Raw genomic sequence first — 13342 nt, forward strand, 5'->3', positions numbered from 1 at the left:
AGAGTGTTGTGGAAAAAGCAGAAGTGGATGAAAATTAAAAACATCATACATTAAACTAAGAAACAGAGGGAATCTCTTTTTACCAATGGCAAAGAGCTCCTTCCTCTCAGATATCTGGGCTTCCCCTATACTGATATGGATAGGGGTGTTCTGCTGATAACCCCCAGGCAGGAAACTTGTTTTGATCCAAATTCCTTCTCTCTCATTTCATGGTAGATCAGCTTAGCATGATTTCTGCTTTTATCCTCTCCATAATCTTTGAATATCTCTATGTTTCTAGTGTTTTTTGGTCTCAGTTTGAGCTCTCTCTTAAAATTTTTCTATTTAATTGCAAATTTATGTTCTAACATTGTAAATCCATGTCTTCCTACATTGTCTCTTGGGTTATATTACTTGTATAAATCAAGGAAAACAGCAGAGAGAAATAAAAATGAAAGGTTAAACACAGTCATAATTTTGTAACATTAATTGCAACTTGCTGGAATCCATGGCATTATGAGGCTATACCTTCACAATGGATTATTGTGAAGATGAAATGGATAATGTGAGAAAATGCCTTTTTTTAAAAGATTTTATTTATTTGTTTGTCAGAGAGAGATTGAGAGAGAGAGAGAGAGAGAGAGAGAGCACACAAGCAGGGGGAGTGGCAGGCAGAGGGAGAAGCAGGCTCCCTGCTGAGCAAGAAGCCCAATACCAGACTCAATCCCAGGACCCTGGGATCAGGACCTGAGCTGAAGGCAGATGCTTAATCGACTGAGCCACCCAGGCAGCCCAAGGAAATGCTTTGTAAACCATAAAGGTCTTTAATAAATGTAAGGAGTTGCTTCATCATTGTCCCTCTCTCTGGGCCTCAGTTTGTTCATCTGTGAGATGAGTTGTTGAGTTGTAGTTCTGCGATGGGGAGGTTAAGCTCACTATAGCACGTACCTCCTACTGATTGCAACTAAAAACTCAGGATAAAATTTAAAAATTAGCTACCTGAGGATTCTGAAAGCCTTAAGTGTAGTTTAATTAGGCGATCAACTGTATAGTATGTTTGGAGAGGGACACTAAATGCTTTGCAGCTCTACTGACCTGACCTATAGATTTTCTGTCAAGTGCCTGAATGTCCAACTGGTGGTTAACTTCCAGGTGAGTGTTAGGTAAAAAGAAACAAAATGCCAGTACTCCTGGGAAAGTTAACACCTCTGGACTCCACTGTTAATACTTCATTATAATTTAGTTCACTAGAGGGGACTTGAATCCTGTGAACAAATCCAAATATGAGCTCCACTTTTTATGTCCTGTGAAGCAAGCACCAGAATATGATCCTGATACTGTTTATGCTTCTAAGTGGGAAATGCAGTAAGATTTAAAAGTCTTAGAAGTAAGTCTTCTGTTACAAGTTGGTGATATAGCTCCATCAGGGAAGCCATTTCCTGCTAAAAATAAAAAAAAAATTCTGAAAAGAGAGACTTTGAAGAATCCTAGAGCTTCCAACTTTAGATAAGAATTAAAATATTCTTATAATAATGTTAGTAATATTATTTTATGTTTTTGTAAATCCAAATGGTTTTATGTCTTCTCTACATTAAAATAATTACAATATTAATAAGTATTTCTCATCTTTGTATCATGTCAGAAAATGTTAGAGTGGCTTTTATTACTAATTATACCCATTGACTAGAGTTTTGTTTCCCTATTCACGTTTTAAAAAGCAAATAAGAGCTGATCCAACATTTAAAAATCAAAGTAATCCACCACATCAACAAGCTAAAGAAGAAAGATGATGTGATCCTGTCATTTGATATGGAAAAAGCATTTGACAAAATCCAACAACCATCATGATAAACTCTCAGCAAATTAAGAATTGAGGGGAACATCCTCAACTTGACAAAGAACATCTACAAGAAATTTCCAGCATGAAACAGTATGGTTGGGGTTGGCAGTATTATTTCACCAGGGGAATAGTGCCTTGGCATTGTGGTGGCAGGGGTGGGGAGAGGGAAAGAACCGAACACTGTTTGGGGGAAGACACTGAAAACGGAAAGCAGAACACTGAGATGATGAGTGTTTGGTCAGTCACACCAAACTCATGGTTTTGCCAGGAGTCACCCTTGTATAGCAAGGTTGTGCTACTGGTGTTGCCCTCTGCTCTATAGACATAGCTGTGCCTGGACATGAAGAAGTGATGCCAATAAACACAAGAAGTGGTTGGCCAGGCAGTTTCCTAGGTCTATTTAACTTTCCATTTTCAGGATTGATTTGGCCCAAGAATTCTGACTATGTTTCAGTATTCATAAACACCAACTTAAAGATAGGATTACCTATTCAGTGTGTGATACCGATACCAGCAGATACTGGCCTAAAGTGTTTAAATACAGTATGTCTGGGACAGTTAAGTCCTTCCCGTTTTATGACTTCTGATACAGAAGCTATTGGATGTTTTCCCAGGATTTTGCTGATCTTGGGCCACCCTTCCAAAGTCTTATCCTCATTGGTCTAGAAGGATGTTTCCAACTCAGAAGCTCCACTCAACAATACCTTTGGAAGAAGAAAATAACACTTCAAACCTTATACTCCTTTCGTGTGGTTCCCATACTGGCTTCAGAATACTGCTGTGTGATGACTTACAGCAAAAGATGCTTCATAAAAATCAATTATAATATGTTTTACAGCAGGTTAGACTCCTTTAATGTATCTTGTTTGTAGTATTGCATCAAGGACATTAGTAGAATTTTAGGAGATCTGCCAAAATATAAGGATAAGAACCATTGATGGGGCAAAATTTCCTTGTCTTGAAATCACTTATGTTGCAAGAGGAAAGAGTAGAATGGTTTTTCATGCTAGCTCCAAATCCAAGAAAAAGGAGTCCCAACTCTACATACTTAATGGGATTTCTCACCATGACTGAATTTTAGGGTTTTGGTATTATTTGTGCTCCAAAAGTCACTACAAAAATTTTGTCTTCTATATCTCTAGGATGAGGATCAGCTGTAATAAGTTGGAGCTGGGCTTCCAGCTCATGTTTCCAAGATGGTGAGCAAATTTACTTTCTTCTTTGCTATTATTTTATGTAAGGCAACCTTTAAAAATACATGTTAGTCTTACTTTAACCATTGAACAGACAAGTACATAAGCCAGAAACTGAAATTGCTACCAAAAAAGCATGTTTGAACCAGAAAGAATATGGAAACCACAAAATTAAATCTGATACTCTCTCACAAACACACCAGATGTTTTATATACCAAATTATCCCTTGGTGCTGAAATCTAGGTCTTCTGACATCCAAATATTGCTATTGCAAGTGTTGAAATACTCTCAAGTTTAACATGTGTAAGGAAACCAAACCCTTCTCCAGATAAAACTATGCAACCTCAAACTATTCAAAGAGCTGTGATTTATTTCAGAGATTGCAAATGTGTGGTAAGGCATAAAAAAACACCATATGACATAAGGTAGGTTATACTTAATATGTTTATTTTCAGAGGTTCACCACCATTAATCCATGACAGGTGTAGGGTTTATAATTTGAAACAATTATCTTTCAAACCATTCATATCACTGCTTAAGAGATGGCTTCATTCTTCCTAGTCACCATATGTCTTAACAATGCAAATGAGAAGGAGAACAACATCTGGTCGACCACTGTTGTCTCGCTTGTCATGCAAAACATGTGGTATTGCATGTGCTCCTCATAGGATTCCTTTGGGACATCAGCATGGTGGATGATTTCATATTTTATACAGCTGGTGCATTTAGGACATACCATCAATCTTAGTTCAGTAGCATCCTTACACCTTTGGGTTTTTATTGGGCTTTTGGTGGTGAATTCCATTTTTGGGTTATGCAAACATCTCTCCTGGAGCTTCAAGTGAGAGTAGCCATATTTATGTAACAGCATCTCTGTATAATTTGACAGCTTATGGGTAGAAATGTGGCATAGGAAGAAATAGTTCTCTGGAAATCCTGAGTTGATATCCATGTTTTGGTGTTAATACTGACTTTATTTTAGTTGCCTTGGAAAAAATTCACTAAGTTCTGTATATCTTTATTTAATGCCTTGTAAAATGAAAAATAGCCATCAAATAAATATTCATCCTGCTATCATGTTACTCGTTGGATGGAGGCTATCATACCCACTCCTGCCGTTATATACAAAACAAATCACCTTTTTTCTAGGGTGCATGTTTGAATTACAGTATTAGTTGGTAACATGTTTATTCACTGTGCTGCCTCTCATTTGCCCAACTTGATCATTTCTTACTTGCCCAGGGCTCTGATGGCAAACCTAAGCATCATGAGGGTATAGTTTCTTGGGATCAGTGACCCATTCTTTGCCACTGCTAAATCCATCCTGTGAAGGAGTGTTTATTAGGTGAGGAAGCCTTAGTCTCAATCTAAGAAAAGGACATGTGTTTCCTTGACACAACCAATATCCCAGCACTTACATATTTTTTATTTTTCTGAACTGAGGACAATTTTATTGCTCATTTTTTTCCTAAGCCCGTGTGTTTCTTGAACTATGACCAAGTAGAATTACTTCTATAATATGAGAAATAACTAAATTGAGAGCTTTAGTTTCAGATGCAGTTACAGAATCAAATATGGATTTATATGGTTATATATGGAAACTGAAAAAATACATTAAAAGTGAACAACAGTCCAGATCTTCAGAACATGTTTAAATAATGGCCAAAAAAATACAGAATGCATTTTCTTTGTTTTCTTTTTTCCATTAATATTCACATGATGGAACAAAAAAGGGGTTTTCTTTTTTCTCCTGCATAATCAAGTCTTTAAGAAGCTGTGAGAGCTGGACTATATTTTTTAGTCTCTGAATGCCAGCCAGCACACTGGGGGCAGTTAAATAATAAATAATAACAAATACCCGGTTTATTGACTCCTGAACCCTTGAATCAATCAATTAATCATGATATTATGGCAAGATCAAAGGAATAAAATTCTTAAAACCAACTGCAAGATGCAAATGGATAAATCCCCCAGCAGAAATAATTGCAAACCATTTTGATCAAATATAAAATGATGATCAGTTGTGCTCTTTAGGGCCCAATAACTTAGGTTTATTTAAATGCTGTAAAGTACATCCCTTCAGGATCTAATAATCTCCTACACATCACTTGTTAGGGTAAGGCATCACAATCTAATCACTCTAAGGACTGAAACCACAGATTCAAAGTGGTAAGCACCATCTAAATTTTAAAGGACAATATCCCTGAAAAATGTCCCCTTGCAACAGCTGATTTAGATATTTCAGTAAGTCTTACAATGAGGCTAATTTCTTCTGTTTGCATTATAATTAACTTTCCTCTTTCCAACCTCCAACATTAGTTAGGTACTAAACTAAGATTTCATGTGAACATTTTGGTCAATCTACAAGAAACAATGTAGATGGTACTAAGTGAATCACCAGAGAGAGAAAGAAGCCCTGTCAGAACTTGCAATATACAATAATAATACTCAGCTATAACAGCGGACACAAAGATCTCCCCATGGTCACAGGACTCTGGAATAATAACTGTTAGAAGTTTATGCTGGCTGTTATGGATTTGTTCACTCGCTTACCCTTTGAGTAGTGTACCAGATGTATAGTTAATACTCAGGAGAGATTTCCCTGAGTACAGAGAACCCTCCTGAGTTTTGTCAGGGGATGTGGTCTTTCTGATAGGCTGCTCAGAACACAAGCAGAAACCACAGTAATAGAATTTCTTTTGGATAATTGAGATGCTGCCTTCAGGAAATCTATTGTCCTTATGATTCTGGGGTTGCCTGGTTTTTAAAAGGGACATTTGGGAAGTCTGTTTTCAAGGCTTCAGATAGTTAGTATTCTGGTTTGAGATCTAGATATTGTATTCTATGATTTTATCTTTTTAAGAGATTGAATTCATTCAGTCATTCAACAAACATTTGTTGAACATCTAATGTGTGTTAGATGTTGTAGATTCAACAGGAATAGTATGTGATCACTGTACTTAGGAATTCATTGAACCATCTCTTAGAATTGAGTGGTAATTTCACATGCATTATCTCCTTTAATCGACTGACCATTCTCTGGAGGATGTATCATATTTTAAGATATGGTAGTGCAGCTCAGTGGGTTGATATAGTTTGCTTAAGGTTCCTTAGTGTCAAAATGTGGATTTAACAGTCTTCTCTGGCTTCTTGGTCTTGTGCTATTTCTTATACATCTTAGCATATAATCCCTCCTCTGAATCTTGGTTTCATCTTCTGTAAATTAAGGCAGAGAGACTTTTTTTTTACCAAATTCTCCTTTTCTCTCTAAACAATTTATGTTTTATGTATAACCAGTATTTGGATACAAGGAATTAGACAAGACTTCAATTTCAGTGACTCATCAAACTCTCTCAAACACCTTGGAATTTTGATAAACCAGTTGGCACAATACGTTTCCAATCCTGGACACCTTCAAGTCTGGTGGTGATTTTATCCCCAAGAGCTTCTTGGTGTTAGTCTTCCATGACCTACAGAAGAACAATTAGAGGTGGGCCTGGTCCTGAAGACCCTTCCTCCCCTCCTTTTATAGTCTGTCCCTTCCTCAGGTCCCAATGATTGGATGGGTAGTCAATAGTGTTTGCTAGGGGTCTCCTACCCCTTCTCTTTCTAAGCCATCAATAACCCAGCTCTCTTCCTTTTGTGTTTCTCATAAACCATCCCAAGATGCTGGGAAAACAGGATCTTCTGGGATGAACACCATCTAATCTCTTGTTATATGTTGAATTGTCTCCTTTCAAAACTTGATATGTTAAAGTCCTAATGCGCTGTACCTCAGAATGTAACCTTCTTTGGAAATAGGGTCAGTGCTACTGTAATTAGTTAAGTTAGGATGAGGTCATAGTGGAATAGGATGTATCCCTAATTCAATATGATGGTGTCCTTATAAAAGGGGGAGATTTGGACACAGTTACATACCCAGGGAGTGAAAATGAAGGCATAGATCAAGGCTAGGCATCAGGAACTAATGAATGCCAAAGATTGCCAGCAGACATAAGAAGCTAGAGAGAGGTGTGGAATAGTTTCTCCTTACAGACTCAGAATGAACCAGTCCTACTGACACTTTGATTTCTGATGCCTAGTTTCCAGAATTGTAAGACATTAAGTTTCTGTTGTTTAAGGCACCCAGTTTGTGATACTTTGTTATGGCAGCCCCAGCACAGTATACCCCTTGTATAATAGAAGTGGCTTGGAGACAAAGGCTTTTGTTTTGTTTTGTTTTGTTTGTTTGTTTTTGTTTCCTTGGCTCAGGATAATGTCTCCCTTAATTCTCACTATTAGTGGAATGCCCACTCATACCTTTCTACATGGGGCTATCAGTCTTCCTCAAGTGACCAAATAATTCCATCAGTTGCCCAAAGCCTTGCGCACATGACCTGGGTCACTGGTCATCACTTATCATTTGTTTTCCTGAGGGCCTGCACACAGTGTGCACTGAAACCTTTCCATTATACTCTTTGACTCCACAGGCCTTTGGCTACTTGAATATCTAATGGTAATTGTGTAATTCTCAGTGTCCCTCTCATTATAAGAGAAAAGACAAAGCCATGTTTTCATTTGCAAAGTCTGTTATTATTTGAGATGCTACTTCCTCCCCACTAAACAAATACCAGTGAGTGTTTTCCATTTCCCTCCCAAGCTGTGCTGAGTGCTCCCTCCCTCCACATCTGATTAAACTGTCCATTCATCCTTTCATACATCAAACATTTATCAAAGACCAACCACATGTTGTCAGTATAAAGAAGTAAACTGTTGACTTGCCCCTGCAGAGCTCAAAGTCTAGTAGGATAAATGCTCAAAGTCTGGTGGGAGAGTCATACACGGGAGGAATTGTTCTGTAACAAGCCCATGGTGGAGTATTTACCACGTAAGGCCAGAAGCAAAACTGGTTAAATGTCCTTGGAGAAAAGTTTTAGAAATCTTCATAGAGGAAGTGACTTTCGAAGAATGGGAAAGAATGAATGGCATTTGAAGGAAAGGCAGAATAGGGGCACAGGTTGAGGAAGGGATCCCAGGTAGAGGTGACAAATGGAAGTCTCCAAGACTCGGGAAAACCTGGCACTATTTGACTTGAGTGCATATAAGACACACACACACACACACACACACACACACACACACACACACACACACGTTTGGCAGGAGATGGGGCTCAAAATTGAAGCTGGAGCTCAGTAGTGGAGGGTTTTCCACATTTTGAGTGGAAGAAATATGGTGAGATTTGTTTTTTTAAATGATTCCTCTGGTGGCAGAGTGACACATGACTTAGGGCACAGATGGGAGGCTGGAGGCCAGTAGGGAGGCTGTATTTCTTGAGTAAAAAAATTACAACATGGTTCAACAAGTATTAATGTAGTTGTAAGCTCAACAGGACAGAATATTTGAAGTCAGGATTCTTTAGAAGATTTCCTGTGGCTGTATGTAGGGGCTGTGCAGGAAAGAGAGAATGAAATTATAACTCAGGGCAATGCCAGTTGGAATGGAGAGAAAGGGATACATTTATGAGTTAAAAAGGACTGAATAGATGATGTATTTAATATCAAAGTGAAGAAGAAACAGGACTCAAAGGTGGCTTCCAGATATTTTATTTGTCCATAAAGATAATGGCAGATGGAGATACTAAGAAAAAATAGTGATGGATTTCCCAAGAATGCTATTGGGTTCAGTTTTAGAAATACTGCGTTTGATGTACTTACAGAGGATATCTAGGGAGAGAGAACTATAGGCAGTTGAAAATATTGGACAGGAGCTCAGAAGGGTTACTTAAGAAATAATTATAACAACAACAAAGTAATATCAACAATTTATTGAACTCTTATGATATGCCAGACACCTGCTCAGTCCCTGTGTATATTATTTCATTTAGTTCCTTCAACAATGCAATGAAGTATTATCTTCTTTTTATAGATGCCAAACTTAAGATCACAAAGCTAGTAGGTAACAGAATTGGGATTTCTACCTGAGTCTGCCTGATCTCAAAGCCAGCGTTCTCAGCCCTTCCCTTCTACTACCATCGCTGCATGCGTGTCTGTGAAGCTGTCAGCTAGGGTAAGGTCATGCAATGCCTGTCGTTGGAAGGGAATCCATAAATGCTAAATAACTGAATGAAGCTCTGGATGTCGCCCAGGCTAGGTATCAGGAAGAAAGGGGCTGTACAGCTGATTGAAAGACACCAACAAACAACAGGCACCACAAGTGAGGATACCGTATTGGTTGCTACTCCATGGAGTAGCAGACACAACTGCCTTCTCTCGGTTGGAGGGACAAGTTTCTCTGGCCCTTACATCTCACAGAAGCCACCAATAAAGATGGTTCCATCTACCTGGGATGAGCATCACTTTGAGCACCAAGTCATCCAAGATGCCCTTTATGATTGATTCTCATGAAGTGCTGTATGCTGTCTTACCCCTCCTCACCCCCAACTGCCCAGGAGATCTTCTGAGATTCTGCTACAACATTTCTGCATAGGAGACAAAGAGTCAAGGTCACTAAAATTCAAAGGAAACTGAAAGCAAGAATGAAAATCTTAAAGTACTTTTTACAACATTAATCAAAATTTACATACCAAGAAGATGGGAAGAATTTGAAGTTTCAGTCTGAAATAAGACTTGAGGGGACCCTCAGCCTTCTGAACATGTTGCTGTGGTTCTGCCAGGAGAAAACCTTGACTTTTTCATCACTTGTCTCAGACTGAATAATGTCAAGCCTAAGGATATTCATATAAATGTCAATATTTTCAAGAAAATACCTTAAAAGGTGAGAATATCTTTCTGATTTTTGTGTTTTGATGAATCTGATGTTAAGAATGTGCCCTGAATATAAAATCTTTCAAGGTGCTGGATCAAGAATGATTTTTACAATTGACTCACTTTTGGGGAGGAGGGATTGATAAGAGGCCTTGTGAAAGTTTAGATTCATATAATTAAAGTTTGCTTGGAAAAGAAAGCTAAAGTTCTGAAACTTTGTGACCTACAGCTTTGATGTGCAATTATCACTTTCTTTTCCGGACCTTACATTTCAACAGCCTAATCTTTTAAAAGAAATGTATTCACTGAAGCGGTAGAAACTACAGCACTGACAGGTCACTTTGATTGAATAGGAGTTTTAATTTTAATTCAATAAGTTTTTATTTAATTCAATAATTTAATTCAATAAATTAATGTCAGATTTCTTGCTGTTAGCAATGTTTATCTCACTACAATAATGGCAGTAATATGTGTGAGATCTTGTACTTCTTTTAGGAAAAGAATATTCTTTCTTTATTAAAAAAAAGAATAAGGTTTATTAGATCACGATGTTGTCTGAATTTACCACCTTTGTCAAAAGAGAAATATGCAAAGCTTCACAAATTTGCGTGTCATCTTTGTGCAGGGGCCATGTTAATCTTCTCTGTATCGTTCCAATTTTAGGATATGTGCTGCTGAAGTGAGCACAAGGATATTCCCTTTGTAAAGCCCTGTTAAAAGTATTTTTTCTTGGGGCGCCTGGGTGGCTCAGTCAGTTAAGCGACTGCTTTCGGCTCAGGTCATGATCCCGGGGTCCTGGGATCGAAGCCCCGCATCAGGCTCCTTGCTCTGCAGGGAGCCTGCTTCTCCCTCTCCTCCCCACTTGTGCTGTCTCTCACTATCTCTGTCTCTCTCTCTCTCTCAAATAAATAAATAAAATCTAAAAAGAAAAAAATTTTAAATATTTTTTCTTTTCCTGAGTTTTGTACTAATTTCATGACTAAAATAGAATTTTAGCATATTGCAAACAACTTTTAACTGTAATTATAAATATTATCTTTTAATTCCACAGATGATTAATCTTACCTTAAATCATACTTACTTGGGATTAAAAAATTTAATTGGCGTTTTATAGGCTTTATGATCAGAAAAGTATCCAGTATACATGTACGGATTACATGTATGGCCATAAAAATACACAGTATATCAGAATTTCCTTGAATAAATAGTTATTTGAGCCTCTAAACTTCAGGTATTTATGACCCTCAATCTTTTAGGAACAGTTATTTATTTATTTATTTATTTATTTATTATTTTTAAAGATTTTGTTTATTAGAGAGAGAGTGTGTATGTGCAAGCGGAGGGGAGGAAGAGAGGGAGAGGGATTAACCGACTCCGTGCTGAGTGCACAGTCCGATGTGGGGCTCAATCCCACGACCCGAAGATCATGACCTGTACCAAAATCAGGAGTTGGATGTTTAACCAGCTGAGCACCCAGGCGCTCCAAGTAATAGTTATTTATACAGTCATTAGAATAACTCACCTACTTTTGTTGAAAATTACTGGAAATTCTGGGATAATTCTGTCTTTTAGGATATTGGTTTTCAAATTTCAGTGTGTGTTATCAATCAGGGTCCAGTTTGGAGATGGAAACAACACAGTAATTAAAATAGAAAAAGCTTAATTAAAGAATTATTAACTTGCAATGGGTCATAACTACTAAGGGGTAAAAATAGCTCTAAAGAAAACAAGAATGGCAAATATAGGTAGCAGCCAGTAGCTCTCGGGTTGAGTTAGGGTACATGGGGAATGAACACATTTGGAAGAGGATTCTCTCTTCCCCAGTCACTAAGTGCTGAGAGTCAGACTTCTTTGGAGAGGATGTAACTGAAGTTCACTGCGTGACCGAGAAAATTACTGAGGTGCCACAGGCTGAATGAGGGGAGCCAGTGTTCCATAGGAGAACATCTGCAAAGACCTTGAAGTAGCTTAAGAATTTATAGCAATTTAAATATTAGAATACTTATATTGCTTCACTGACTTCTAGGGGCTTTTTGAAGCTTTTATAGATATTGAAATAGGAAAAAATGTGCAAAACTTTATGCAGATTGTTTCCTGTATGTTTTTGCATTCAAAGCCCACAGGTCCATATACTTTGATACACCCCCATTTTTGTACTAATACAAAATACCCCACCATTTCCTAAGGATTAAGGCCAAATTCCTCAGAATGACTCATGCTTGCAAGGCATGAAACTGACATATTTTTCTAGATTCATTTCTCATCAGTTCCTATGCTCCATTCCTACAAGTTATGATGGATGCTTTCTTATTGGATTTATAATATTTGGATTTATAATAGTCCCCATTTGGATTTATATATTATAATATATTATATATGTATAATATATATATAATATTTGGATTTCTAATATTTGGATTTATAGTATTCCCCATTCTTTCTATGAAACACACTAAATTGATGTTTATAGCCTTCAAAACACACCTGGCTTGCAGGACGCTCTCTAGTATGCCCTAAACTTCTGCTCCTACCAGTTGGCGTTGTATATTCACAAAGAATCAGATGATTGTGTATATGTGTTCCCAGATCTGTTTGTTTCAGTTAAATTTATTATTATAATCATATAATTAAAGTGAATATAAAGCATTATAATATTAGTACAAAACAAGAAGTGCATGTTAAAAAATAAAATTGAGAATTTCTGGTTCCAGCAAGCTGGCCGATAAAACAGTTAGAAAATTCTCTTTCTAATAGCTTCTATATATGCTGGATAAAATGCAATAAAAATTCTTAGAAATGTATAACTGCGTTTATGAGAAAAGGAAACCTACAGGTCCCAGGGATAAAGAAGAAACTGTAAATCAAAGAAGTATGAGTCTGAGCTGATGCTAAATCTTCCCTGGAGGTTGAGGCAGGAGGGTTTTAATGCCTACAATAGAGAAGAAATGAGGCTTGTCTTGTATAGGCAGAGAGTTTGAAATAAAACCCTTGTATAAAGCCAGGATTTTGAAAGTCTGCACCCTCTTTGTAAAGGTGAACTGAAAAACAATTCACACACCAAAATAGGGAGATAATGAGAAGGCTTATCTGGGTGTGTGTGGGGTGGGAGGCAGGGGTGAAGGAAAAACAGGAAAATCTCTTCCGAGAACCTGAAACCCAAGGTTTGAAATTATAATATCCACATGTTATGGGCACCCTCAAGCCAAGAAATTCAATAAAAATTGCCGTGGGCAGATGTTGTCCCTGGAATACTTTACAGAAGCAAATACAAAACCACTTTTGAGGATCATGCATTCACCCCTGTAGCACAGGATTTCAGTGTAGAACTTGCTGAAGATGAAGTCACAACCCAGGATTATAAAACAGATGAGGAAACATCATGCCATGAATGAGAGCCACCTGGCACAATAAAATAGGAGCATGAGTTTCCCAAGCCTTCAGATAACAGAAATCAATGGAAAATAGGTACATTTAAAATAATTAAAAATGTAAAAGTACACATTAAAATCATAGAAAGTAAGATGGTATGAAATACAATGAAGAGCTTATTTGCTAATAGTTGCAGACATGTTTGCAAATAAAT

General features: G+C 37.4%; 1 non-coding gene across 1 annotated transcript; it reads right to left on the reverse strand.

Moving 5' to 3' along the window:
• Positions 1-10339: 10339 nt before the first annotated feature.
• Positions 10340-10446, reverse strand: LOC112819502 (U6 spliceosomal RNA). Its single transcript, XR_003206875.1, has one exon. It is a non-coding gene; the product is annotated as a U6 spliceosomal RNA (small nuclear RNA).
• Between the last annotated feature and the right edge of the window lie 2896 nt (positions 10447-13342).

The sequence above is a fragment of the Callorhinus ursinus genome, unplaced genomic scaffold (assembly GCF_003265705.2).
Source record: "Callorhinus ursinus isolate GAN/ISIS: 27379988/994484 unplaced genomic scaffold, GSC_fseal_2.0 scaffold6, whole genome shotgun sequence".
NCBI lineage: Eukaryota > Metazoa > Chordata > Mammalia > Carnivora > Otariidae > Callorhinus > Callorhinus ursinus.